At 41.9% G+C, this 27441-nt stretch overlaps 1 protein-coding gene and 1 pseudogene across 3 annotated transcripts in view; one reads left to right on the top strand and one right to left on the bottom strand.

Annotated features, from left to right (window-relative positions):
- The window catches only part of LOC103795143 (aspartate aminotransferase, mitochondrial pseudogene), a 44936-nt pseudogene extending 17575 nt beyond the window's left edge, over positions 1-27361 (bottom strand). Inside the window, exons 1-2 of the transcript XR_004734469.3 lie at positions 27087-27361; positions 15489-15617 (exon numbers count right to left, since the gene is read on the bottom strand). The product of XR_004734469.3 is annotated as an aspartate aminotransferase, mitochondrial pseudogene (transcript). The remainder of the gene's footprint in view (positions 1-15488; positions 15618-27086) is intronic.
- LOC144576556 (uncharacterized) overlaps positions 1-27441 on the top strand; it is a 537019-nt gene that overhangs the window by 450829 nt on the left and 58749 nt on the right. The gene's annotated exons all lie outside the window — the stretch shown is intronic.

Genomic DNA, 27441 nt, shown 5'->3' with positions numbered 1-27441 from the left:
GGAGAGAGAGAGAGAGAGAGAGAGAGACAGGTCATGGTGGCTTTCTTTGTTATGAGAGCTTGTGGTTGAGTTCCATGCTAAGGGTGTACTCCGCCCCTTGTTGGTCCTTCTCAGCCAACTTGCTGAGATGTGCTCCTTCCCTTCTTGACCCTTCACAACTTGTGCTTCTCTTGGACTAAGATTCCCCAGGAGGCAGAGGCAGAGTCTCTCACCGAATTAGCTTCTATGTGTGCCAAGTCCCTGCTATGCCAGCAAAGGGTCCTGCAGGGGGTCTGATCTAAGAAGCCGGGGGTGGTCTCTGCAGTAGGCATGCACACAGACCCTTTGTGGGGATGTCTTTGTTCTGGCAGACAGAACAAAATATAAGACTGGGTGGCTTGGACAACAACTGAAATTTATTTTCTCACAGTTCTGGAGGCTGAAAGTCTAAGATCATGGTGCCAGTTTGGTGGGTAAAGTTTCTCTCTTTGGCTTGCCCAAAGTGCTTTCTTTTCATGTCTTCACATGGTAGGGAGAGGGAGAGAAAGGGAGAGGAAAAAGGAGAAGGAGGGTGTGAGGGGAGAGGGAGGAGAGAGAGAGAGAGAGAGAGCTAACTTTCTGGTCTCTCTTCTTATAAGGGCACTAACCCCATCATGAGGGCCCCACCCTCATGACCTCATGTAAACCTAATCACCTCCTAAAGGTCTCATATCCAAACACCATCACACTGGGGGTTAGGGCTTCAACATATGAATTGCGTGTGGGGGGAACACAGTTTAACTCATAGCAGGGGATGATATAAAAAGTAACCAATGACGTTAGTGTTTACATGCAAGTGAGTGTATTTCTCATGGCTTTAGAAAGAAGGCAGGATTTGAGCTGTACCTGGAAGTACAGCTTCTAAAGACATGAATGGGGTCAGGGAGGTCAGGGGAAAAGGGATGAGAGATATTGGCCAGAGAGACCCATCCTGCCTTCAGCCAGGTTTTGTTTTTCTGTGGGGGAGGAGATGGTTTGTCAAAGACACTGTTTCTTTCTTTTTTTTTTTTTCTTTTGAGGCAGAGTTTCATTCTTGTTGCCCAGGCTAGAGTGCAATGGCGTGACCTTGGCTCACCACAACTTCTGCCTCCCAGGTTCCAGTGATTCTCCTGCCTCAGCCTCCTGAGTAGCTGGGATTACAGGCATGTGCCACCATGCCCAGCTAATTTTTTTGTACTTTTAGTAGGGATGAGGTTTCCCCATGTTGGCCAGGCTGGTCTTGAACTCCCGACCTCAGGTGATCTCCCTACCTTGCTCTCCCAAAGTGCTAGGATTATAGGCATGAGCCACCGTGCCTCGCCCAAAGCTGCTATTTCTTAACCTGAGCAGGGCTGAGATTTTAGAGGTTTTCTTCCCAAAGCAGGTTTTCTGAGCAAGACAGCAGCAGCGCCACCATCCGCAGTGGAGGACACAGTGGAGTGGGGTTGGATGACAGGTTATAAGCAGAAGTTCCTGGAAGTTCATTTCTGTGGGTGGAGTCATCTCAATCATGCTCAGAAAATGCCGTCAGGGAGATAGTATCATGAATGACAAATTGTTCAGCAGAAGAACCTCCAGATCTTTCAGTGGTGCCATGGCCTGCGATGGCTTTTTGATTTTCAGGTCTTCCAGGAGCTTGGGTTGAATAGACACCCCATATACAGATCATCCACAGGACGGAGATCTTGATTCACAGTGCCTTTGTGTGGCATCTGGGTGCATGGACTCTGCCTTCCTTCCAGAATCCCACAGAGGGAGGGCCATCCAGCTTTTCTTTATTTTATTTTTATTTTACCATGTTTAGTGAGCGGAGAGTTGAGATTTAGGGTTTTTTATTTGTTTTTGGATCGTTTTTTATTGTGATAAAATATACGAAACATAAAATGTACTATTTTAACCATTTTAATTGTACTGTGCGTGGCATTGAGTACATCCATATTGCGAATTGTTTCATCTTCTCAAACCGATAGGGTTTGAGAAGGTTTGTTTTAAAAGTGGCTCCAGGAAGTTATACAGTGATACTGTCTCAGCTCCCTTCCTGCACGATGACCTCACCATCAGATGTCCTCTCCACTTGGGTAATCTTTCTGCTGCCATTTCTTTCTTATTCCTTTCTGTTTGTTTGGGCAAAAAATTATCTGCTTCAATAAAAAGAGCTTCTGTGAGACTGCCCTCCTGCGGCTGCGTACTTTGTGCAGAACCTTGTATATTTCTCCCCAGGGTCCTATAAGGTAGTGTGATCACCCACCCTTTCCAGATGAGGAAACTGAGATGTAAGTCACATAGCTGAGGCGGTGTAATTTCAGAGCTGGGACTCGATTCTGGTCTAGATTCCTCCTTCATCCAGACAGGGGTGCCATTGTACAGAGTCAAGCACAGCTTCCCTGCCAGGGCACGTTAGCGTTTACTTGAGAGGGTTTCTAGAATCTGCACAAATCTGGGTTTACATTATGTAAACCATGTTTCATTAGGATTCTTAACAGGAACCTTTAGCCAAAAAGGATTCACTTAAAAATAGCTTCTTTATGTACCATAGATAAACTGCTAATGGAATTTACCAAACTGCTGAATTAAGCTTTTCAACTAATTGCACACATACTGTAGAAGTGTGAGATTGGCTTTGACCGTGGATTCCTCCCAAGGCAGAGAACTGGTGTGTCTTCTCCGGCTAACAGGGGCTTAGTCACCATCTCAGTTCCTGTTCTTGGTCATGATGTTTTGCTTTCCTGTCCCCTCTAGGTATCTCACCTCAGCTTAATTCTGCATTCACTCAGAACACGGTTTGTTCCTAGGCTGTGGTTGTCTTGGCCACAAATACTACAGAGTATATTTGCTATTTCCCCAGCATGCATTCTTTCTAGCATCTGACACATCTTCTGTGATGTTCATCATTACCCTCTCCGTGGACTGCAACCCCCTGCTGTGTCTCTCAGAACTCAGATTTTTGGGGTTCAACTTTCTTTGGGGAACAGGCTTCTGATGTGGCTTAACTCTGGGAATGAAGTCAGCTGTGGAAGGAGCAAGGCATCCAACAAACTTCTGTGTGGGCAGCACGCGTAATAGTAAGATCATTTGTCAAATGCCTGCCATGTGTCAGGCGTTTTCTGATATAGGCCTTACCATGTCCTTTCTACAGATGAGGAGACTGAGGCTCAGAGAGGTTCAACAACTTGTGTGGATTCACACCAGACATCTAGTCCTGGTATAGTCACCTGTGTCATGGACACCTCCCCCACACTGTTGATCCCCCGTCCCTGACTGGCTTCATACAAAGGGCTGACCCCATTGGGTTGCAGGGTCTGCTTGATAACAGAGCTCTCTCCACACACTTGTAAAATGGGAACCATAAGCCCCCGACTCCATGCTAGGTGAACTGCCCCAGGCACAGGTCATCCAGGAATACAGAGATGAAAAAGGCCAGTTTAAAAGTCTGATATCATACTTCTTTTTAAGGAACACAATTTTACTACATTGAACTGCAGCTTGAACCAGAACCAGCGACAGGAATAAAGAACTGCCAGGTAACATGAATGTCAATGGAAAAAGAAACTGCTCGGCTTCCATTCTGCAGTCCCACATCGCCAACTAAACTTATTTTTAAAAAATGAAGCCCTATTTACAAAAGTTTAAAATAGAATGAAAAGTTCCAATTTGTACTGAATAGCAATTAGATTATAACACACAGCACATCTAAATTTTCTGACACTTTGAGGGTTACATTGTTGTGATTTAATGCCAGTGAAACAAAAACCAAAGTGGATCAACATATACTTACTGAACACCTACTGTATGAAGTGCTTTGTACTAGGAAAAAGAAAAAGGGACACAATATTTCTTTTGACCAGACCCAAGTGCAGAGAGAACTGACCTCCCCAGATAGCCAAGGAGGTGGGGCAGACTGAATGGGCTCTAGAAAGAAACTGGGCCTTGGAGAGGGCTTAGCCAAGTAGGTGGGAACTGAGCTTTGTCTTCAAGGGTGGTAGATTTCAGCAGGTAAGTGGTGGCAGGAAGTCCTGGGAGGACTGTTCCATGAGTGTCCATCTTTTTTTTTTTTTTCTTTTTCTTTTTTTTTTTTTTTATTGCATTTTAGGTTTTGGGGTACATGTGCAGAGCATGCAATACAGTTGCATAGGTACACACAGGGCAGTGTGTTTTGTTTGCTTTCTCCCCTTCACCCACATTTGGTATTTCTCCCCTGGCAATCCCTCCCTACCTCCCCCTCCCACTGGCCCTCCCCTTTTCCCCCTATAGACCCCAGTGTTTAGTACTCCCCTCTCTGTGTCCATGTGTTCTCATTTTTCATCACCCGCCTATGAGTGAGAATATGCGGTGTTTCATTTTCTGTTCCTGTGTCAGTTTGCTGAGAATGATGTTCTCCAGATTCATCCATGTCCCTATAAACGACACGAACTCATCATTTCTGATTGCTGCATAATATTCCATGGTGTATATGTGCCACATTTTCCCAATCCAGTCTATTATTGATGGGCATTTGGGTTGATTCCAGGTCTTTGCTATTGTAAACAGTGCTGCAATGAACATTCGTGTGCATGTGTCCTTGTAGTAGAACGATTTATAGTCCTTTGGATATATACCCAGTAATGGGATTGCTGGGTCAAATGGGATTTCTATTTCTAAGGCCTTGAGGAATCGCCACACTGTCTTCCACAATGGTTGGACTAATTTACACTCCCACCAACAGTGTAAAAGTGTTCCTTTTTCTCCACATCCTCTCCAGCATCTGTTGTCTCCAGATTTTTTAATGATCGCCATTCTAACTGGTGTGAGATGGTATCTCAATGTGGTTTTGATTTGCATCTCTCTGATGACCAGTGACGATGAGCATTTTTTCATATGATTGTTGGCCTCATATGTCTTCTTTCGTAAAGTGTCTGTTCATATCCTTTGACCACTTTTGAATGGGCTTGTTTGTTTTTTTCCTGTAAATCTGTTTGAGTTCTTTGTATATTCTGGATATCAGCCCTTTGTCAGATGGGTAAACTGCAAAAATTTTTTCCCGTTCTGTTGGTTGCCGATTCACACTAGAGACTGTTTCTTTTGCTGTGCAGAAGCTGTGGAGTTTCATTAGGTCCCATTTGTCTATTTTGGCTTTTGTTGCCAATGCTTTTGGTGTTTTGTTCATGAAGTCCTTGCCTACTCCTATGTCCTGGATGGTTTTGCCTAGATTTCCTTCTAGGGTTTTTATAGTGCCGGGTCTTATGTTTAAGTCTTTAATCCATCTGGAGTTAATTTTGGTGTAAGGTGTCAGGAAGGGGTCCAGTTTCTGCTTTCTACACATGGATAGCCAGTTTTCCCAACACCATTTGTCCCTGTTCAACAAATGAGTGTCCATCTTAAAAGATAGTGTCTGAGGGCCATTATAGAGATTAACCTGGTGATGTTCTGCCCAGGCTGTATAATGTGCCTGCTAGTGTTTGTAAGGGTCACACTCTCCTCCTGCTGGCCTTCACTGACTGCTTTATAATCCAGAAGGAGGTGAGATTTCTCCCAGCAGGGAGCCAGGATTCAATTCGGGACTTTCTGATCCTTCTTCCTTCGTCTAGGCAGGGATGTTGTCATAGAGAACCTAGCACTGCTGGCCCTGCCTCTGCATGTACCCTGGAAGGTTTCTAAAATCAGCATGGATCTGGGCATGTATGATGTGGACTATGTACCATTAGGATGGAGATGGTATTCGGAACCCTGCAGAAGGTGCCACAGAGCTATAGAATGGAAGATGAGACCACCCTGAGAGACTCACCCTCTGCTTATAAAGCTATCCACCAGGAAAAGCCAACCAAAACAGAATGAGAGACACCCAGATGGTAACTTTTACCAATAGGCTCACTGGTGAATCCTTTCATGCCTGCTGCCTGATTTCGTCTCAGTGTGGGCTATAGGGCCAAAGGCAGCTGTTCAAGATTTGACCATGTCCTTGGCCTGGCAACAATGGTGAGTCCAGCCCTCTCTGTCCCAGCCTCACAGGTGCATTCAACCCCAGCAGCCACACAGCCTCTGTCTGCAGCCTGTGAAATGGCTGGGCCACCTCAGAGGTGCTTCAGAGAGAAATGTTAACTAGCAGAGTGACAGTCACAGGTGACTGGCCCTCACTGAGAGGACACGTGCCCACTTCATTGCTGCAGGCAGTTGGGAACTCCAGGCTGATTGGGCCTAATTGGAGCTCCTGAGGGTGTGTTTCCTTTTGTGGACTAAGATGTAAGTTGAGTGACCAAGCCATGTCTCCCATCCTCCTGGCCTGTCCCATTCTGAATGCAAATGCTGACGTGATGTGACTCCTAATGCTGTTCCTTTAGGACCTGGTCCACAGAAGCTGGAAGTGGGCAGCCAGGGAAGTGAGAAAGCTCAGATGGAGGAGCTGTGCTAGGCAGAAGCATCAGGTGTGTGGCGGGAAGAGCGTGTTGCCCGTTCAGCTTCACCACTTGCTCTCTGTGAGCCTCAGTTGCCTCATCTATAAAAGAGCTGCCCTTCTTGTCCCTTAGGGAAGTTGTAAGGATGGAATTAAACAGTGAAAATGTGAAAGTCCTTCATGAACTTAAAGTCTTTTAAATGGAGGTTGCTTATTTTTGTGCAGCCAAGTAGTTTCCATCTATTCGTCAGTTTGTCTTAAATTAACCTCTGCTTCTTATCTCATTATAATAGATCCACTTAGCGTTGGCTCAGTCATCAGCGATTTTTCTCAAAGGGGTGAACTGTGCCATCCACTTAGGTGGTTGAGGCTCAGCCAGTGCCCCATGGTCCAGAACTCTCCAGCCTGTCACATCAAATCCCTCAGGAGAAGTAGGAAGGGGTCCAGGCTGACTGGGACCCTGGGGAGTCTAGACTATGTTTCCAACCAAGTCAGCAGGGAGATGCCCCTGAAACAGAGTGGAAACTAAAGCCTACAGAAAAGAGAAAGTGGAAAATTAGGCTTTACTTTTAAGAAAGAAATTCTGGGTGTGTCCTGCTATCTGGAGCTTCTGCCCTCCCTTTGCAAATATTTGCCTAGGGATGTAGAGGGTGGAGGCTACCAGGGAGCAGAAAGGAAGAAGGATGGCTATTTTTGAGTACATACGTGTGGTCAGACACCTGCCAACTCAACTTGGTGTAAATTCAAGTGAACTCTCGTTCACTGAGAGCCTACCATGTGCAAAACTCTGCACTACCAGCTAGGACAATAATTATTTTCCTTAACTTAAAGGTAAGGAAACCAAAGCTTATAAAGAAGCCAAGCAACTTGCTCTCAAGGTCACACGGGTGCTAAGTGTAGAACCAGAATTCAAATGCAGGCCCTTGACTGGGTTAAATTATGGACACTGGAGACAATCTTCTCTGTTGATGAAAGTGTTTGCAACTCACACAGCAACCCACAGACTCTGCTTTCAAATCTGTACAGCAATGCAGTAAGGTATTAGCACTGAGTATTATACACTTGGGTAAGCATATTAAATAAAATTATGACTGTGGAGGCACTTAGTACGTTGCAAAATGCTCTGCAAATATGATATAATTATTGTCTCATAAATAAAATAAGAGGGGTTAAGTGGCTTGCCCAGGGACATGTAAGTGGCAAATGCAGAGTAGGGGCGCCACCCCAGGACTTAGAACTTCAGGACCAGTGCTTTTGCTTTCCTGGGCACCACTGAGGAAGGATTCACTCTGACTTTACCTGTTTCCCCTGAAGCGTTGCCAAATAAAAATTGGGCACAGAACCTAAAGGAGACTAAGCCAACTTTTCTTAGTTACTTTTTATTAACCTTGGCTTTCCTCTCCTTTTTCAGTTGCTAATGAAACTGTGAGTAGGGTCATGGAAGAAGCTGGGGGGTTCTCCAGCCTGGGGATCGGGGTGGCAGAAGCTGCAGAGGGATCATTAGTGTGTCTCCATCTCCTAGTTAGAAGGAGAGCGCTGTGCAAGGATGTGAGGACAGAGGATGGGCAGGATCCGTCGTTTTGCGCTACAGATGGACCGGCATCTATTTTACAACCCCATAAAACTGTGACCACAAATTATTTTAGAATTGTGAGTTCAACTAGAATCTGGGCTATATCCCTGGGGCTTGTGTGTACGCATGCAGTATTGCTTAAATAAAGAAATCATAAACATTTCATTCAAAAGATCTTAGGCTTGATACTGGAGAGATGAAAAGAAAGTAAGTTCCGAACGCCACTTCCTGTCTGCACAATATGAAACAGTGCCAGGATTTTACCTTAGGACGGAAGCACAGGGAGTCATTCTTTGTTGCTAGCAATATCTTTTTTTTTTTAATTTATTCATTAATTGAAAAGGGATAAGAAATTAACACTTTACCCCTTCCAGATACAGAAGCTGTGCTGGGAGCATTTGTAGGTATTTGCTCATTTATTCATCACAAAAATGCTTGTCTAAGTGACACTGTTAGATGGATTTTTAAGATGAAAAAATCAAGACTCTAAGAGATTAATAATTTGGTTCAAGTTTCTCAGCTAGGAAGAGATGGCAGCAAGATACCAGTATAAGCATGCCTGACTACCAGTCTGTAATTTTTTCAACAACACACTGAGAAAATCCATTTTCAGTTTCTTTTTATTTCTTCCTTAATCTCAGATCTTTCATCTGGATTCTGTCTTTTTCTGTTTGAAGTCCATCTTTAAACATTTTTCATTTTCAGTGAGAATCTGCATGTGGCAGACTCTCAGGGTTGTTTTTGTTTTTTCTTTTTTTATCAGATAATGTCTTTTTTTTTTGTTTTGAGACAGAGTCTTGCTGTGTCCCCAGGCTGGAGTGCAGTGGTATGATCTTGGCTTACTGCAACCTCCGCCTTTTGGGTTCAAGCTATTCTCCTGCCTCAGCCTCCTGATTAGCTGGGATGACAGCTGTGTGCCACCATGCCCAGCTAATTTTTGTATTTTTTTTGGTAGAGACAGGGTTTCACCATGCTAGCACGATGGTCTCATTCTCCTGACCTCATGATCTGCCAGCCTTGGCCTCCCAAAGTGCTGGGATTATAGGCATGTGCAACTGTGCCCGGCCTTCTCTTATTCTTAAAGCATATCTTCTTAAGTATAGAATTCTCAGAAGGCAGTCACCTGTTTTTAGCATGTTGAATGTATTTTACCACTGCTTCTGTCTTGTTTGTCATTGATGAGAAATTATCTGCTTAACTGTTAATCTCTTGAAAGTAATTTCTCTTTTCTCTGTGTTGCTTTTAAGACACTCTCATTGTCTTTGCTGCTCTGCAGATCTCACTGAGATGTGTCTGTGTATGCATTTCTTTCTATTTATTCTTCTTGGGATTCTTGAACATGTGTCTTGGCATCTTTCATCACTTTAGAAAATTCTTAGTCACTATCCGCTTAAATATTCTCTTCCTTCTCCTTCTGAAACTCCAAACAGATGTATGTTAGACTTGATTTTTCATGTCTTTTAAGTTCTCTTTCATATTTTCAGTGTCTTTTCTTTTTGTGCTGCATTTTGGTTAATTTATTATTGACCCAGCTTCCAGTTTATTGTTTCTTTCTCCAACTGTATCTAATTTGCTCTTATGTTTATCCACAGTTTGTAATTTCAATTATTTATTTTTTTATTTCTAAACATTCTCTTTTGTTCATTCTTCAAAACTTCTTGGTTATTCCTCATGGCTTTTTGTCTTCGGCTCACATCTTCAAGCTTGTCTTTAGTTTCTTTGAGTACATTACAGTCATTTTTATAGTCAGCATCAGGATATTTATTATCTAAAGAAGACCCTGGCCAGTGAATTCCTTCCTTTCTTATAAGTTCATCAATGCTTTTGGAAATTAAAAACAAAATTATATAAGACTTTTTAGTAGTTTCTAATGGCAAGGTTTATCTAGGTACTTAGCCTGCCATAATGATGAAAATAGAAATCTAGCATGCTGTTGTGAAATTGACAAAATTAGGAAAGGGTAAGCTGATCAGATGGAGATTGGCATTAGGAGCCTAGCATGTCCCACATGTACCGAATGCACTTTATGAATGCCCTGAAGAGTGAGTGCGTAGGGTGTCGTGATGAGATACCACTCACCATGGGACTTGCCCAGCCTGGCATCCTACCCCACAGGACATGACACCAGAAGGACTGTCACCAAACAAGATGAGATTTTCAGGAGGCCTATTTAGAAGAAGTCATTTAATCTGTAAAAGATTAGAGGCTCCTTTAGGAAAGGAAGGCTTGGGAGGACTTGTCCTCTAGTTCTGACCTGAGCCCTACCAAAGCCAGTCGGACTTGTTGCCTTGGAATTCAGGGGCTCTGTGTTCTTCCATCCCAATGGCCCTGTGGGAGTATCTAAGAACAGATGTAGATGGGACCACAGAGTCCACGCTGGCCTCAACTCCTCCTTCCCCCCACTTACCACATCCCATTGGCCACCCAGACCTCTTGACTCCACCTCTAAATAGTTCTAGAATCTCTTCACCTGTGCCCACTTCTTCTGTCATCGCCCTGGTCCAAGATGCTGCCATTCCTTGCCTGGGCTGTAATGACTCTCCCAATCAGCCTTCACGTATCCACTCCACCTCCCTCCTCTTCCAATTTCATTCCCCACAAGCAGCGAAAGTCATCTTTTTAAAAATGCAAATCAGATCATGTCTCTCTCAACCTTCTAGATTTTAACTTTCATGATTTCCTATGGCTTGTTGGGATGAAGTCCCAAATCTCTAACCTGGCCCATGAAGTCCTATTCTTCAACCTCAACTCCAGATTGTTCTAGCCACCCTGCTTTCCTTCCATTTCTTGAACACACAAAAAAGCTTTTCCTAGCTGAGGGTATTTATGCCTGCTGTCCCTTAACATACTTCCCACCCACCTTTCTGCTAGGTCTGTCCCACAGACCCTGGCCAACGGATGAAAGGAGTGCTCAGAACCTCTGTGTTCCATGGGGTATAGATATGACTTAATTTAGGACTTTTTCCTGTGGAACAATAAAATAAAAAAAAATCCAAGATTAGAAACACAGGGTAGACACATAAAGAAAAACCAAGGCTGGGCACGGTGGCTCACGCCTGTAATCCCAGCACTTTGGGAGGCCGAGATGGGTGGATCATGAGGTCAGGAGTTCAAGACCAGCCTGGCCAACATGGTAAAACCCCATCTCCAAAAAAAAAAAAGCTTTCTTATTGTTCTAAATTACACTCCATTGTAACACATTCTTTGGGTCTGAAGCTTATTTTTGTTTTCCACAGAGATGATTTGTTTGGATGGTCACAGAAGAGGGGACTGTCGGCCATTCTCTGGTGTTACAGGGACAGGAATTAGAGAGTCTCTCATTAACCATGGAAACACCAGCCAAACTGGGCCTACACCAGGCACAACTCGAATATCTGTTTTATGTTAAACAGGAAAATAAATGGAACTCTCTACTATGCATGTCAAAAGTGAAACTCACTATCCATGTGAATGTGGGGGCAACTGACTCAACCACTTCAAACCTCAGTTTCTGCATTTGTAACATCAGGAAATAATGGTGTCTACCTGGTAGGGCCAGTTTTGGGATTAAATCATGTGCATAAAGGGCTCAGGAGAGAGCCTGTTCCCATTACATGCTAGCTAGTATTCTGCTCCTCACCTATGGCCTATCTCAGTATTATTTGTAGCACTTTTGAAATGCCACAACCTGGTGCCAGAGGTTTGCCTGTTTTCTGTCTTTCCCTAGATGTCAAGCTTTATTCACATCACTCAAATGTTAAATGCCACTCAAATGTTCAGTGAGATCTAAGCTTTTCAGAAATTATATCAAGGTAGGTGGAATGCTGTATTTTCTCCCTGATTTTAGGAAAATGACACAATCAACAACTACATGTTGAGTTTCTACCATGTGCCAGGCACTAGGCAGGGAAAAGGATGTCAGAGAGTTCAAGAAGTTTCCATGGTAATTAATGAGGCAAGACCATCTGTGGAAAGATATGTCAATGTGTGGAGAATAATGTGACAAACCAGGTGAACTGTCAGTGAGCATCAGAAAGCACAGAGAGGAGGGTGTGATGATCTAAGGAGGCTTCCTGGAGGAGATGGGCTTGCATTGGGACTTGAAGGCTTCATGGGACTTGAGACAGCAGAGGAAATGAAGGACAACTCAGAAACTGGGTTGGGGTGGAGAACTAGGGAATGCAGAAAGAACGTTGTGAACAAAAATGAGGAATCCAGAAGCACCCTGAGCTGACCAGCTTGAAATAACAGGTTTGGGGAAGAGACCAGCAGGAGGGCAAAGCTGGGAAGGAGCATAGGTTGTCTTCAGAAGACCTGTTGAGGCATCCTTAATTTTTGCGCTATATGATAGGCATTATTTCTCAGGAGGTGACTCAGAATCTACGGTCATAAAAATTTGGAGTTGGAAGGATCCTGAATATCTGGTACTTTTGTTGAGTTTATAAATATACACCTTTTTTTTTTTTTTTTTTTTTTTTTTTCTAAAAAAGAGTCAGAGTTTTACTCTGTTGGCCAGGCTGGTCTCGATCTCCTGGGCTCTGGCAATCCTCCACCTTGGCCTCCCAAAGTGCTGGAATTACAGGCATGAGCCACCATGCCCACCATGGTACTTTTTTCTTAAGTTGAGAAAACAGACACATCTCATGGGAAGTGACACAGAATAATGTAGTGATCAAATTAGAATCTAGATATTCGGGTTCAGTGGCACCTCCTGTGGATTACTGAGTAAAAATAGTGCCTGGGTAGGTATACGGACTGGCCGCCTTGGCTACCCCAGCTTACTCCCAGAGGAAGCAAACAGCCTGTTTAGCTTCTGGCTCTGTTTAGCACCTTTAATAATTGAGACAATCACTCTTGAGTGCAGCAGATCTAAAATGGGGCAAGTTTTACTGCCACAGTCACGTGGGTGCCATAGTCAGTGTAGGTCTCACAAATACGCTCTTCTTTTGAGAGAGGGGCCAGCAAGAATCTCATTCCTTGGCTATGGGATTCTATGCAGAGAGAAGAGATGGAGGGAGGACTTGATCAACCCAACCAGGTACTCACAGAGTTCTTGAGACAATGTGTCCTGGTGGCTAAAGACAGCATAGGCTCATGTCCAGGGCATGCCACTTACTAGATATGTGACTCAGAAAAGTTTTAAAACTCTTTGTGCCTCAGTTTCTTCATCTGCACAGTGGGGATATTGTAGTGTCTACCACATGAGATTCTTTCAGAATTAAATTAATCAATTTTATCAATGAGTAACTCAGGGTCATACTTCTCAGTGATCTGCATTCAGGTTTTTTTCTTACATGTGAAAAAGTCAGCGGTAGGCTGAGCCAAGGAGCAGAGCCATAGACAAGCTTTATTAAAAGAGAGGGAAGAGAGAATAGAAAACCACCTGTGAACAGTTTAGGAATAGTGAATCTTGTTTGCATAATTTCTGAGCTAAACTCACTAGCTAGAAGCTGGCAAAGAGATTAATTTGTGCATTCTGTCCCAGTTGGTCCTTAAGTAGGTCAACTGGGAATATCTAAAACAAAACAATTTTAGTCATTTATGGATTTTCCAGAAAGTCTTGAGAGTTTAGTTATGAAGATGTTCCAGGCCTTCCTGCAGTGTTTTCCATCAGCCTCTGTTCCTTAGTTAGGCTGGGTCTGTCCTACTCATTCTCTCAAGAACCTCTCAATGTTAAGAAGCACCTGTGACAGTGCCTAACATGTAGTAAGCAGTATTATCATTCTAAGATAGTTTAACTGCAAGGGCAAGGAAATTAGGAATGATCACAGTACACTTCAGGTGAAAGCGAGAAGAGAGGCAGGCACAGGGGAAATACTACTATTCTAGTTGACTCTTAGAATTGCCCATTTTATGCTGGAGATAGTCCAGCCACTATTATAGAATAGTATAGAACTTCGGCATCAAACTGATTATTGCACTCAGATTTCTATAGGTGTGCACTTGGTTGACAGGAGAACTAAAGGTACACTTGGATGAGAAGATTAAACTTTATAACCAGAAGTGTCCAGGACCACTGAAAATAATATGGCACCCTGAGAGGGAAGGTCTTGCTCAAGTCCATAACAGTGGCTGGGAAGCTGCCACAGCAGATGTGCTCGCCATCTTGGATGCTCACATTGAAGTCAATGTTGGATGATAGGGCTCAAGGAGGCTGATTCTTCTGGGAAGGGCAGACAGGAGATCTTGGGCATGTATTAAACACAAGACAGAATACTGTGGACATAGGGAAAGTCAGCATCAGACCTTAAACAAAGGGAAACTCCAAAAGGGCATGCTTTTATGCAGGCATTTTGCTCGGCTAAGAGAAGTAGCATGGTGGAGAGTATCGACAGTTGGATCATAACTCTGACTGTCAAATACTTTGTGAATTTGAATAAGTCACTTCACTTAACTAGACATTGTATCTTTTACTGTAAAGATGAAGAGATTAGCCTTTGTTTATTTTAAAGATTTTTCCCCAGCCCTAAAATGACACGATATGATAAAGACAGCTATGTTATTCAAAAAATGTGAAGAATCAGACAGGAAAGAAGCATCATTTTGGAAACAGGGAGAACCAAGAGATAACACAAATTCAAGGAGTAATATAAATACTGATAATCCTGCTTCACAATGCCTGGGGGTGCTCCTTGGGTACTAATTTCAAACCTGTACTTGACACGGGTTGGCTGCTAGCAGCCTCAGCTACCTCAAAAGGTACAGAGATTCTCTGGACTCTGCAGAGTTCTACTCACAACTTAGCACAGCCTAAATGGAGGAGGTGCTCAATGTTAGGGCAAGGTGCTTGGAGCAGCTTGCTGCACGCTCTTCTTCTAGGGCAGAGCCAATCTTGGCTCAGATTCAGGAAGACCACACCATGACTGTGTCTCCTGTGTTTGACAACATTCATTTTGACACCTTTGAATTGGATAAGCATCAACTGGCAGTTGATGGGTTTAACTGGGAACTCTGGTTCTGCTACGATGCACTGCCCCAAGCCTGTATTGATCTGCATGCTGTCACTGCCCCAGTGAAGTAAGTCTGAGCAGGTTCAGGGAACGTGGGTAGCACCTGGGAAGGTGGGGATGAACTGCATGGATTTTGTTTATCTTTGGTGCTAGTAATTGGGGTGATGAAGGGAGGGGTTGAGGTAAAGGACAAGGGATAGAGGGAATAAACCCCAATGAGTTATCCCACTTAAGAAATCACAGACACCCTGGGCTATTTAGGGACTTTCAGGCAAAAATCAAGCCTTCATAGCTTGCTGATCAAGCCTTCATAGCCTGCTAATGCTTGGCCCAAATTCTTTCCAAAATTTAAAATTCTTTTAGTCATTTAAAAATGAAAATTTCCCAAAATTAAAAATTTTGGAAAGCATTTGGGCCATTTCAAGCATTAGCAGGCTATGAAGTAAGGATATCTAGATGAAAAAGATGTAATTTCAATGTATTTTGAGAAGGGTTATGATAACACAGTGGGCCAGGGAAAGCTATATGCACTTAGTCCAGCCTGAGGGTTTAGGGAAGGCCTTCATAAGAACAGACTTAGAGTTCTGAAGCCCAAATAATCATTGAGCATCCCACCCCTCACCTCTGTTCCTTATGGAGAGATTAGTGACTCTTGCTGTGTGCTCTGTAGGAGTCCTTCAATCATGGGCATCTCGGCTGCTAACAGGCTCTTCCTGGGAGAGATCGGGTCTCTGGATGGTGGAATGCTCATCTATGGAGGAGAGAACATGGAACTTAGCCTAAGGGTGGCTACATTTCCTTTCACTTTATGGGACAAAGTAGAAATGGAAATAGAAAGGTAGAAGGACCCCTTGTTCTAGGATTCTGGAATTGACTCAAGGTGGATACGGTCTCATGTTTCCAAGTGACGGGACCAAGAATGGAGGCAATGGGACTTCTGAAGTGGACACTCCTCATACAGCCTTTATAATCTGGGAGGTATGGTGGGAAGCAGTCAAGCTGGGATTGAATCGATGTCCTTATTTCACTTGAGGACTCTGGGCACTTTCCAAGTATCTCCTGGGATAAACCAACCTTGGAGAAGACAACTTTCTAGAAGGCCAAAGACAGCAGAAACAGGAGTGGCAACATGCTCAGGGAATGCAGATGTGTGGGCAGCCAATCTGCTTCTGTACTGAGCAGCTGACATGATGGCCTGAGTGTGTGCTGAGATATAGTCTAATCTAAGAAAAATAGTCAGGTTTTTATCATCATATCATTGAAATTCTCAAACCCAGCCAGTCACGGTGGCTCACACCTGCAATCCCAGCACTTTGGGAGGCTGAGGCAGGCAGATTGCTTTAGCCCAAGAGTTTGAGGCCAGACTGGGCAACATAGTGAAATCTTGTCTCTATTAAAAAAGCAAGAAAAAGAAAAAACAAATCCTCAAACCAGTGCTAGTTCTGACCAACTTTTGTGTGTCTGTAAAAATGCTGGCTTCATGCTTCATGAATTCTTATTTGTCTTATTTATTGTTTGTAACTATTACTTTTGTACCCATTAACCATCCCCATCTCCCCCAACTACCTTGTATGTGTAGTGTAACCATCCCCCAAACACTCTATGTCCATGAGTTCAATTGTTTTGATTTTTAAATTTCAAATGCAAGTGAGAAATACAGTGTTTTTCTTTCTGTGCCTGGCTTGTTTCACTTTACATAATGATCTCCAGTTCCATCCATGTTGTTGCAAATGACAGAACCTCATCTTTCTTATTACAGCTGAATGGTACCGTATTGTGTGTATGTACTACATTTTCTTTCTCTGTTCATCTGTTGACGGACACTCAGGTTGCTTCCGTATCTTGGCTGTGTGAATGGTGCTGCAACAAGCAAGAGTCAGATATCTCTCTGATACACTGAGTCCCTTTCTTCCGGGTGTACACCCAGCAGTGGGATTGCTGAATCATAAGGTAGCTCAATTTTTAGTGTTTTTTTTTTGTTTGTTTGTTTTTTTGAGGAAGCTACAAGTTGTTCTCCATAGTGGTTGTACTAATCTACATTCCCACCAACAGTGGATGAGGGTTCCCTTTCTCCACATCCTCTCCAGCATTTGTTATTGCCTATCTTTTGGATAAAAGCCATTTTAACTGGAGGGAGATGATATCTTACTGTAGTTTTGATTTGCAGTTCTCTAATAACCAGTGATGTTGAGCATCTTTTCACATGGTTGTTTGCCATTTGTATGTTTTCTTTTGAGAAATGTCTATTCCAATCTTTTGCCCATTTTTTGGTTGGATTATTTTTACCTATAGAGTTGTTTAAGTTCTTCACATATTCTGGTTATTAATTCCTAGTCAGATGAGTGATTTGCAAACATTTTATTCCATTTTGTGGGTATGTCTCTTCACTTCGTTGATTATATCTTTTGCTGTGCAGAAGCTTTTGAACTTGATGTTATTCCATTTGTCAATGTTAGCATTGGATGCCTGTGCTTGTGGGGTATTGCTGAAGAAATCTTTGCCCAGGCCAGGGTCCTAGATATTTCCCCCATTTTTTCTCATAATAGTTTCATAATTTGAGGTCTTAGATTTAAGTCTTTAATCCATTTTCATTTTGTTTTGGCATATGGTGAGAGATATGGACCTACTTTCATTCTTCTGCATATAAATATTCAGTTTTCCCCACCCCATTTATTGAAGAGACTGTCTTTTCCCCCATGTATGTTCTTGGCACCTTTGTCAAAAATGAGTTCACTGTGGGTGTATGGATTTGTTTCTGAGTTCTCCTTTCTGGTTCATTGGTCTATGTGTCTGTTTTTATGCCAGTATATTGCTTTGGGTAATGTGGACATTTTAATAATATTAATTCTTTCAATCCATGAACATGAAATATCTTGCCATTTCTTGGTGTCTTCTTCAATGTTTTTCATCATTGTTTTATAGTTTTCATTATAGAGATTGTTTTTTCTGTTTTGCTTAATTCCTAGGCATTTAATTTTATTTGTGGCTATTGTAAATGGGGTTACTTTAAAAAATTTCTTTTCAGATTGTTCACTATTCGCATACAGAAATGCTACTGATTTTTCTATGTTGATTTTCCATCCTGCAACTTCACTGAATTTATCAGTTCTAATAGTTTTTCTTGTGTGTGTGGAGTCTTTAGGTTTTTCTCAATATAAGATTATGTCATCTGCAAACAAGGATGATTTGAACTTCATCCATTCCAATTTGGAAGACTTTATTTCTTTTTCTTGTCTGATTGCTCTACCTAGGACTTTCAGTAGTACATTGAATGACTGTGGTGAAAATGGGCATCTTTGTCATGTTTCAGAGCTTAGAGGAAAGGCTTTCAGTTTTTCCCTACTCAGTGTGATATTAGCTGTGGGTTTGTTGTCTATGGCTTTTATTATGTTAAGGTATGTTTTCTTCTATGCCTAGTTTTTTTGAGAGGTTTTAAATTATGAATAGATGTTGAACTTGACTGAATCCTTTTTCAGCATCAATTGAAATGATCCCATGGTTTTCGTCCTTTATTCTGTTGATATGATGTTTCACATTGATTGATTTGCATATGTTGAACAATCTTTGCATCCCAAGGATAAATCCCACTTGGTCATGAGTGACCTTTCCAATGTATTTTCGAACTCAGTTTGCTAATATTTTGCAAATATTTTGTGCCAATATTCATCAGAGATATTGGCCTATAGTCTTCTTTTTTTTTTCATGTGTCTTTGTCTGGTTTTAACATCAGGGTAATATTGACCTCATAGAATGAGTTTGGAAGTATTCCCTTCTCTATTTTTGGAAAAGTTTAAGTAGGATGGTATTAGTTTTTCTTTATATGTTCAGTAGAAATCAGCAGTGAAACCATTGGGTCCCAGGTTTTCCTTTACTGGAAGACTTTTTATTACAGCTTTGATCTCATTATTTGTTATTGGTCTGTTCAGGTTTGGGATTTTTGTTTTCCTGGTACAATATTGAACCAGGTTCAACGTGTCTAGGAATTTGTCTATTTCTTCTAGATTTCCCAATTTATTGGCGTATAGTTGCTTATAGTAGCCACTGATGATCCTTTGAATTTCTGTAGCATCAGTTGTAATTTTTCATTTCTGATTATGTTTATTTAGATATTCTTTTTTTCTTAGCCTTGATAAAGCTTTGTCAATTTTAACTTTTCAAAAAACCAAATTTTTGTTTCTTTGATTTTTTTTGTATTTTTAAATTACAATGTTATTTATTTCTGCTCTGATTTTATTATTTCTTTTCTATTTTTTAATGTTCATTTTCAGTTTGGGGGTACTAGTGCAGGTTTGTTATATCAGTAAAGTTGTGTCATGTGGGTTTATTTTACAGATTATTTCATTACCTAGGCACTAAGCCTAGTCCCCATTGGTTACTTTTTCCTGATCTTCTCCCTCCTCCCACTCTCCACCATTCAAAAGGCCTCAGTGTGAGTTATTCCCTCTTTGTGTCCATGTGTTCTCATCATTTAGTTTCCACTTAAATGTAAGAACATGTGGTACGTGGTTATCTGTTCCTGTGTTATTTTGCTAAGGGTAATGGCCTCCAGCTCCATCCACGTCCTTGCAACAAAAATGATCTCAGTTTTTATGGCTGCATAGTATTCTATGATGTATATGCACCACGTTTTCTTCATCCAGTCTATCATTGAGGGGCATTTAGGTTGATTTCATGTCTTTGCAATTGTGAATAGTTCTACAATGAACATACATGTGCATGTGTCTGTATAATAGAATAATTTGTTTTCCTTTGGTATACACCCAGTAAAGAGATTGCTGGGTTGAATGGTATTTCTGTCTTTAGCTCTTTGAGAATCACCACACTGCCTTCTGCAATGGCTGAGCTAATTTACACTCCCATCAACAGTGTACAAGCATTCTTTTTTCTTTACAACCTTGCCAGCATGTTATTTTTTATTTTTGTTTTTATTTATTTATTTTTTTTGAGATAAGGTCTTGCTCTGTTGCCCAGGCTGGAGTGAAGTGGTGGGATCTTGGCTTACTGTAACCTCTGTTTCCCAGGTTCAAGCAATTCACCTGCCTCAGCCTCTTGAGTAGCTGGGATTACAAACATGTGCCACCACACCCAGTTAATTTTTGTATTTTTAGTAGAGACAGGGTTTCACCATGTTGGCCAGGCTGGTTTCAAACTCCTGACCTCGTGATCTGCCTGCCTCAGTCTTCCAAAGTGCTGGGATTACAGGCATGAGCCACCATGCCCAGCCAATTTTTGGACTTTTTAATAATAGCTACCTCACTTCAAACTATACTACAGAGCTACAATAACCAAAACATCATGGTACTAGTACAAAAACAGACACATAGAATAATGGAACAGAATAGAGAACCCAGAAATCAGACTGCACACCTACAACTATCTGATCTTCAACAGACCTGACAAAAATAAGCAATGGGGAAAGGATTTCCTATTCAATAAATTGTGCTGGCATAACATGCAGAAGATTGAAATTGGACCCATTCTTTACACCATATACAAAATTAACTCTAGATGGATTAGAAACATCAATGTAAAACCCAAAACTATAAAAGCCCCAGAAGACAACCTAGGCAATAGCATTCAGGACATAGGCATGGGCAAAGAGTTCATGACAAATATGCCAAAAGCAGTAGCAACAAAAGGAAACATTTACAAATGGTTTCTATTAATTATTTTCTATTACAATTTTAGGTTTGGTTTGCTCTTGCTTTTTTAGTTCTCTAAGATGCATCATTAGATTGTTTGAAGTTTTTACTCTTTTTGATGTAGGCACTTACAGCTATAAACAACCCTCTTATACCGTTTTTGCTATATTCCATAGGTTTTGGTGTGCTGTGTTTCCATTATCATTTGCTTCAAATAATTTTCCAATTTCCTCCTTAATTTATTCATTGACTCACCGGTCATTCAGGAGCATATTGTTAATTTCCATGCATCTGTACTGTTTTCCAAATTTCTCTTGTTATTGATGTCTGGTTTTATTCCACTGTGGTCAGAGAAGATACTTGCTATGATTTTTATTTTTGGAATATTTTAAGACCTGTTTTGTGACCTAACATGTGATCTATCCCTGAGAATTATCCATGTGCTGAGGAAAAGACTGTATATTCTGCAGCAGTTGGATGAATATCTGTAAATATCTAGTAGATACATTTCATCTATAGTACAGATTAAGTCTGATGTTTCTTTACATATATATAAATTTTATTGCACTGTATAAGTCTGATGTTTCTTTGTTGATTTTCAGTCTGGAAGATATGTCCAGTGCTGAAAATAGGATGTTAAAATCTTTAGCTATTATTGTATTGGGGCCTATCTCTCTATATTTAGCTCTAATAATATTTGCTTTATATATCTGGATGCTTCAGTGTTTGGTGCATATATATTTAAAGTTGCCTCTGGCTAAATCGATCCCTTTATTATTATATACTGACCTTCTTTGCCTCGTCTTACAGTTTTTGTCTTGAAACTTATTTCGTCTGATATAAATATAGCTACTCCTGCTCTTTTTTGGTTTCCATTCTTATAGAATACCTTTTTTGGTCCCTTTATTTTCAGCTTATTTGTGTTTTTATAAATGAAGTATGTTTCTTATTGGCAACAGATCAGTGGGTCTTGTTTTTTCATTTATTCCGGCAGTCTATCTTGATTGGAGAGTTAAGTCCATTATATTCAATGTTGTTATTGATAAGTAAGGACTTATTTCTGCTTTTTTAAAAAATCTGTTTTCTGGTTGTTTTGTGGTTTCTTCTTTCCTCTTTTTATCCTGCCTTCCTCTAGTGAAGGTGATTTCCTCTGTTGGTATGACTTAGTTTCTTGCTTTTAGTTTTTTGTGTATCTGTTGCATGTTTTTTGGCTTGAAGGATTCCCATGAGGCTTGCAATACTATCTTGTCACGTATTATTTAGAGATGATAACAACTTCACACTATTTGCATAAACAAAAAAGCAAACAAGCAAAGAAAAACTAATGAAAACTCTACATCTTGACATCCGGTTGCTTCTATTAAAAGAGGCAATGGAAAGTAGTGGAAATTACACAGGTATTGGAGACAGACAGACTTAAGTCAAAATCCTGCTTTGCCACTCAAGAGTTTGTGTGCAACATACAAGCCCTCTAAACCATGCCTGCTGCATCAAGCACCTAGTATGGTGAGTTGCACTCAGTTTACCCTTAATAAATGTTTAATGATAAAAATGACAAAATAGGAATGTCAGGGTGGCATTGTAACAAACACTGACCCTTAGCGCTAGTGCTGTCTCTGCTAACTCACTGTGTACTAAGCTTCTATAAGATGACTTTTTTTCCCCTCCAAGCCCTGAAATTCTGTGCCTGTGACAAGGTGATCTCTGTTCCACTGTGGTGTCTGGAGGAACGAAGTAATTTCCCATCTAGAGTTTATTTCATTCCACTCTCTTTAATTTCTTTCTAACTGAAACTGATGACCCATAGTCATGTACTGTACCCAATAAGGACCCACTCAGGACTCCACATTTATGTTAACAAATGAACTTTAAGTTTCGTCTGGGTTATGTCTTAAGCCATAATCATTCTTTGGCGGAGAAAAATAACTTTTTGGATGGTTGTTGATACGGTTAGGCTTTGTGTCCCCACTCAAATATCATCTTAAATTATAATCCCCGTAATCCTTACATGTCAAAGGAGAGGCCAGGTGAAGATAATTGAATCATGGGCGGGTTTCCCCTATGCTGTTCTCCCGATAGTAAGTTTTCACAAGATCTGATGGTTTTATAAGTGTTTGGTAGTTCCTCCTGCACTCATTTCTCTTCCTGCCACCTTGTGAAGAGGGTACCTTGCTTTCCCTTTGCCTTCTGCCATGATTGTAATTTTCCAGAGGCCTCTCCAGCCATGTAAGTCAGTTAAATTTAATTGTAAGTCAATTAAACTTCTTTCCTTTATAAATTACGCAGTCTCAGACAGTTCCTTATAGAAGTGTGAAAACAGACAAATACAGTGGTCTCGATCAGTTTTCCCATTTGTGAAATAAAGAGAAACATTGTTTAATGTATTTCATAAGAATGATAGTATAGTCAAAATGTAAAAATGAATTTTATATGACTTTATAATAATATTAATTAGAATGCTCATTCAGCTTCTCTGACAGGCTAAAATAACAGAAACTTCAACATGATAGAAAGTAATTTCTCTTTCCTATAACTTACTGCACATAAGCAGTTCAGGATTGATATGGCAGCTCGAGGGTGAGAGGGACCAAGAGTTTTAGTTTGTGGTCCAGCCACGTTCAACACCATATTTGTATTCTAGCCAGTAGGAAGAGAAAAGGGGGAAAGAGAAAGCAAGCTCTTTCTTTCTAAGAGCACTATCTGAAAGTTGTGTATATTGCTTCTTTTCACATTCTATTGATCATTACCTAGTCACATGGCCACACCTGTGTGCAAACGAGTCTGGGAAGTTTAGACTTTAGTTAGTGGGTTATGTGCCCAGATGTCTGTTCTGTAATTGTAGATGTAGAGCAGAATAGACATTAGGAGTGCACGTAGTCTCTAACATACAAAATACAAATGCAAAAAGAATTACTTACATATGATACTTAGCAAAGTCTTGAGGGTGGCCCCAGACTTTGTGGCTGGGTTTTCTTATCTACCAGAGCTTTAGGTGAATTTAGCTGGAACCCCAATTCTTCAACTTAGGACCCAAAGCCATTATTATTTCTGAGTTCCTTATGCTTTGTTCTCCTCTTCCACATCTAGGCTGAGTCTCTCTGTTTTCATTCTCTCAAATACACATAGAACATTGCCATTTCAGTTTCTACAAGAAATTCTATTTCTTTAATATTTTGTAATCTTAAAAATGGACTTTTATTAAAATATACAGTGACCCTTTTTCCTTGGATCAAGCAGTTCTGCTTATATCCAGCTTCTTAGTTTGTGTGTTACTATTTGCCTTTTAAAACGTCTAAGCACTTACTAAGATCTTTATCCAGTAGTAGATCTTGAACATCAGAGCTCCATGGAGTGCTTTATTCTGACATCTAGTGGCCACGGCACGGATGGTGCCTATTAATGTGTGTAAATGGAGATGATAGGCAGGAAAAGTTAAGAAACACCAAAAGCATTGGCAACAAAAGCCAAAATAGACAAATGGGACCTAATCAAACTCCACAGCTTCTGCACAGCAAAAGAAACAGTCATTAGAGTGAATCGGCAACCAACAGAATGGGAAAAAATTTTTGCAGTTTACCCATCTGACAAAAGGCTGATATCAAGAATTTACAAAGAACTAAAAGAGATTTACAAGAAAAAACAAACAAGCCCATTCAAAAATGGGCAAAGGATATGAACAGACACTTTACAAAATAAGATGTACCTGAGGCCAACAAACATATGAAAAAATGCTCATCACCACTGGTCATTAGAGAAATGCAAATCAAAACTACATTGAGATACCATCTCATACCAGTTAGAATGGTGATCATTAAAAAGTCTGGAGACAGCAGATGCTGGAGAGGATGTGGAGAAATAGGAACACTTTTACACTGCTGGTGGGAGTGTAAATTAGTTCAACCATTGTGGAAGACAGTGTGGCCATTCCTCAAGGACCTAGAAATAGAAATTCCATTTGACCCAGCAATCCCATTACTGGGTATATACTCAAAGGACTATAAATAGTTCTAATATAAGGACACATGCACACGAATGTTCATTGCAGCACTGTTTACAATAGCAAAGACCTGGAACCAACCCAAATGCCCATCGATGATAGACTGGACTGGGAAAATGTGGCACATATACACCATGGAATATTATGCAGCAATCAAAAACAATGAGTTCATGTCCTTTGTAGGGACATGGATGAATCTGGAGAACATCATTCTTGGCAAACTGACACAAGAACAGAAAATGAAATACCGCAAATTCTCACTCATAGGCAGGTGATGAACAATGAGAACACATGGACACAGGGAAGGGAGTACTACACACTGGGGTCTATTGGGGGGAATAGAGGAGGGACAGCGGTGGGGGGGAGTTGGGGAGGGATAGCATGGGGAGGAATGCCAGATGTGGGTGAAGAGGAGGAAGGCAGCAAATCACACTGCCACGTGTGTACCTATGCAACTATCTTGCATGTTCTGCACATGTACCCCAAAACCTAAAATGCAATTAAAAAAAAAAAGAAGAAGAAGGGAGATGGGGCGGGGTGTGGTGGCTCACGCCTGTAGTCTCAGCACTCTGGAGGCTGAGGTGGGCAGATTGCCTGAGATTGAGAGTTCAAGACCAGCCTGACCAACATGGAGAAACCTCATCTCTACTAAAAATACAAAATTAGCTGGGTGTGGTGGTGTATGCCTGTAATCCCAGCTACTTGGGAGGCTGAGGCAGGAGAATCGCTTGAACCCAGGAGGTGGAGGTTGCTGTGAGTTGGGATTGCACCATAGCACTCCAGTCTGGGCAACAAGAACGAAACTCTGTCTCAAAAACAACAACAAAACAACATTTGTTGAGCACCTCGTGTATTCATGCACTGTGCCAGAACTGAACATGTGACTGCCTGGGTTCACAGTGCAGCTCTGTCATTTACTAGCTGATAAACGTGGACAGGTTACTTAAAGGGGGATACAGGCATGGGGAGGATTAAATTTATGGAAAGTATTAGGAGAGTGTATGGCACAAAGTAATATTATCAGGAGAAGCTTAATGTCTCTATATGTGTGTGTGAGAAAGAGAGAGAGGAAAAGATAAATGATGAAAGGAGTTTAGCAACTGGGACTAAATTGGAAGAGCAGAGTTTGAAAATTTTTTGGGAAAGCTAATTATGAGCATTATTTCATAAATGGCAATCTTTTTTTTCTTTTGAGACACTCTCTCTATTCCCCAGGCTGGAGTACAGTGGCGTGATCTAGGCTCATTGCAACTTCCACCTCCCAGGTTCAAGTGATTCTCCTGCCTCAGCCTCCTGAGCATCTGGGATTACAGGTGCACACCCCACACCTGGCTAATTTTTGTATTTTTGGTAGAGACGGGGTTTCACCATGTTGGCCAGGCTGGTCTCAAACTCCTGACCTCAAGTGATCTGCCTGCCTCAGCCTCCTAAAGTGCTGGGATTACAGGCATGAGCCACCATGCCCAGCCTAGGCAATCTTGACTTTTAACTTGAATTTAAGATTTTTTATGCCAACAGTTCATTTTTTGCCCCTAATTTATATGAATTGAAAACCTTCATCAACTAGGAAAATTGGAGTAAGGTTGTATTGGATTTTTGAATGTTTGGCTAGAAAGAATAATACCTGAGTGCAAGCGGGATGTAACCTCCACATGATTCTGGGGGCCAATGAGGAGAGCCAGAGAAGGATAATGAAAGAGAAGGTGTACCTCAAGTTATCTCAGAGCCTGCCGTAGCTGATTCCTTGCTATGGCATTTAATCCTGCTGACAACTCATGCTGACAACTCAAATAGTGGTTGTGCCCTTTTTGCAGATGAATAAATTGGGGCTCAACCTACTCCATCCTTGCACAGCTGGCAGCCAGGGGCAAAGCATCATGGGGTCACTTTGGTGTCTGTCTGCCACACTGCCCTATGTCTAGTGTGCAGGCAGAGAAGGGGCACGAGAAACTTAGTGCCGTGAGAGTGGCTCAGGGCATGGCCCCTCTCAGGACATGGGCACTTTCCTTGGGGATGAGGGAGCAGAGGCTGCCCCTCCTTTGGTCGATTTAGGAAGACTTCCTGAAGGGAGTATGATTTCAGCAGTTGTTTGGATGTCAGGAGAGAAGCAGTTTGGTAAACTTCTAAGGAATGATGAGTCAGATAAGAAGGATAGGAGGCAATATAAAGACAGGAGTGGGAGGACTGAATATACATTCTTTAAAAATGGTTCTAAAATGTAGTCTCCTGTGTCAGTAAGCTACGCAATTCACTGACTGTGAAGCACAGGTGATCTTTTTGGTCTTCTTCTGCAGGTGTGGCAGTGTGGAGGGAAGATCGAGGTTTTGCCCTGCTCCCGGATTGGTCACCTAGAGATAGCACAAGCCCTGTGACTTGGATCTGACCCCTGCCTTAAAGTGTAGTGCTCTGCGAGTGACTGGCCTTGAATTTCCTTGCCTGGAATTGCCCTGCCCTGCCTTGCCATGCCTCGAATTGCCTTGCCTCGCCCTGCCCTGCCCTGACCTGCCCTGCCCAGGATGAGCAGCGGTGAAGGATGCTCCTGGGGTCCCTGGCTGGTAAAGGTATTAGGGGTCGCACGTACCTGGGCTGAGGCAAGAATACGTGTCCGGAGTAGCAGTGGCACTGGTAGCCCTTCACTGTCCATTGAGGAGCTTCTGCGCGACCTTGCACTCGTGCCTAGCAGGTGCCGGGAGGTTGGTGGGCAGCATCTACTCGCTGAGTCGGGTCCCTGCCGCTCCTGGCCCTGCAGACTGGGAAATCTTAAAACTCCTCTTTGGAGTTTATAGGTGACTGCAGCCAGTCGGGAGCCTGTCTATGCGGATGTACCGGCTCTGCAGCGGCTTCCATCACCAGCCTGCGCATGCGCGCTCCTGGAAGACCCAGCGGCACCGCCTCTACTTCCGATTGGCTCCGCGTGAGGGGCCGGCCTCTGAAAA

This window comes from Callithrix jacchus, chromosome 15 (assembly GCF_049354715.1).
Source record: "Callithrix jacchus isolate 240 chromosome 15, calJac240_pri, whole genome shotgun sequence".
NCBI lineage: Eukaryota > Metazoa > Chordata > Mammalia > Primates > Cebidae > Callithrix > Callithrix jacchus.
This window is presented reverse-complemented; position numbering and strand designations above follow the sequence as displayed.